A 2,854-nucleotide genomic window follows, 5' to 3' on the forward strand; every position below is an offset into this window, starting at 1 on the left:
ATGAACACATTCCACATTCTCCCGTGCAACACGGCTGCTAGTCCTCCTTTCATGCAAAGTCTTAAGGTCCTAGCTCATGACCAAGGCACCAAGGAAAGGAAAAAAGTCAATAATCGATAACTAAAACTTGAATTGTACTCCTTCTTACTGGCTATTACATCAACTTAGAAGTTTCATCTGTGTTCTACAATGGTGCTTTTAAGTGTCTCTGCGTACCGCAGCACGCGACACAGCTTTGCAGACGATAAATGTAACCGTTTCATAGAGAAGAACGGGTAATTGACGATCTGGCTTTAAGTCGATTCGATAACAAATGACGAAAACGTACGGACTTCTCAGGTTTTTACTACATATGATCACTTTTCACATTCTCACGTGCAAAGCGGCTGCTAGTCCTCATTTCATACAAAATCTTAAGGTCCTAGCTCATGTGCAAGGCACCAAAAATGGATGAAAAGTCAATAATCGATAACTAAAACTTGAATTATACTACATCTTACGGGTTATTACATCAAATTGGAAGCTTCATCTCTGTTCTACTATGGTGCTTTTAGTGTCTCTGCATACCGCAGCACGCGACATAGCTTTGCAGACGATAAATGTAACCGTTTCATAGAGAAGAGCGGCCAATGTGACGATCTGGCTTTACGTCGATTCGATAACAAATGACGAAAACGTACGGATTTCTCAGGTTTATAGTACATATGAACACTTTTCACATTTTCCGTGCTACGCGGCTGATAGTCCACCTTTCATGCAAAATGTTGAGGTCCTAGCTCATGTGCAAGGCACTAAAGCGGCTAAAAAGTCAATAATCGATAACTAAAAGTTGAATTAAACTACTTCTTACTGGCTACTACATCAACTTAGAAGCTTCACCTGTGTTCTACTATGGAGCTTTTAGTGTCTCCGCATACCGTATCACGCGAAATAGCTTTGCAGACGATAAATGTAACCGCTTGAGAGAGAAGAGCGACCAATGTGACGATCTGGCTATAAGTCGATTCGATAACAAATCACGAAACCGGACGGATTTCTCTGGTTTTTACTACATATGAATACTTTTCACATTCTCCCGTGCAACGCGGCTGCTAGTCCTCCTTTCATGGAAAATCTTAAGGTCCTAGCTCATGTCCAAGGCACAAAAGCCGGCTAAATAGTCAACAATCAATAACTAAAACTTGAATTGTAGTACTTCTTACTGGCTATTACATCAACTTAGAAGCTTCATCTGTGTTCTACTACGGTGCTTTTATAGTTTCCGCATACTGCAACTCGCGACATAGCATTGCAGTTGATAATGTAACCGTTTCAGAGAGAAGAGCGGCCAATGTGCCGATGTGGCTTTAAGACGATTCGATAACAAATGAAGAAAACTGACGGATTTCTCAGGTTTTTGCTACATATGAACACTTTCCACATTCCCCCGTGCAACGTGGCTGCTAGACATCCCTTCATGCAAAATCATAAGGTCCTAGCTGATGTCCCATGCACGAAAGAAGGGTAAAAATTCAATAATCGATAAGTAAAACTTGAATTGTACTACTTCTTACTGCCTATTACATCAACTTAGAAGCTTCATCTGTGTTCTACTATGGCGCTTTAACTGTCACTGCATACTGCAGCACGCGACATAGCTTTGCAGACGATAAATGTAATCGTTTCAGAGAGAAGAGCGGCCAATATGACGAACTGGCTTTAAAAGGATTCGATAACAAATGACGAAAACTGACCGATTTTTCTGGTTTTTACTACATATGAACACTTTGCACATTCTCCCGTGCAATGCGGCTCTAGTCCTCCTTTCATGCAAAATCTTAAGGTAATACCTCATGTCCAAGGCACCAAAGAAGGGTAAAAATTCAATAATCGATAAGTAAAACTTGAATTGTACTACTTCTTACTGCCTATTACATCAACTTAGAAGCTTCATCTGTGTTCTACTATGGCGCTTTAACTGTCACTGCATACCGTAGCACGCGACATAGCTTTGCCGATGATAAATGTGACCGTTTCAGAGAGAAGAGCGGCCAATGTGACGATCTGGCATTAAGTCGATTCGATAACAGATGATGAAAACGAGACGGATTTCTCAGGTTTTTACTACATATGAACACTTTTCATATTCTCCCGTGCAACGCGGCTACTAGTCCTACTTTCATGCAAAATGTTAAAGTCCTAGCTCATGTGGAAGACAGCAAAGAAGGGTGAAAGGTCAATAATCGATAACTAAGACTTGAATGTACAACATAATACTGACTATTACATCAACTTAGAAGCTTCATCTGTGTCCTACTATGGAGCTTTTAGTGTCTCCGCATACCGCAGCACGCGAAATAGCTTTGCAGACGATAAATGTAAACGCTTGAGAGAGAAGAGCGGGCAATGTGACGATGTGGCTTTAAGACGATTCGATAACAAATCAAGAAAACTGACGGATTTCTCAGGTTTTTACTACATATGAACACTTTCCACATTCTCCCGTGCAACGCGGCTGCTAATCGTCCTTTCATACAAAATCTTCATGCCCTAGCTCATGTGAAAGGCACCAAAAATGGGTGAAAAGTCAATAATCGATAACTAAAACTTGAATTGTACTACATCTTATGGGTTATTACATCAAATTGGAAGCTTCATCTCTGTTCTACTATGGTGCTTTTAGTGTCTCTGCATACCGCAGCACGCGACATAGCTTTGAAAACGATAAATGTAACCGTTTCATAGAGAAGATCGGCCAACGTGACGATCTGGCTTTAAGTCGATTCGATAAAAAATTACGAAATCGAACGGATTTCTCAGGTTTATAGTACATATGAACACTTTTCACATTTTCCGTGCTACGCGGCTGATAGTC

The sequence above is a fragment of the Schistocerca gregaria genome, unplaced genomic scaffold, assembly GCF_023897955.1.
Source record: "Schistocerca gregaria isolate iqSchGreg1 unplaced genomic scaffold, iqSchGreg1.2 ptg000227l, whole genome shotgun sequence".
Classification (NCBI taxonomy): Eukaryota; Metazoa; Arthropoda; class Insecta; order Orthoptera; family Acrididae; genus Schistocerca; species Schistocerca gregaria.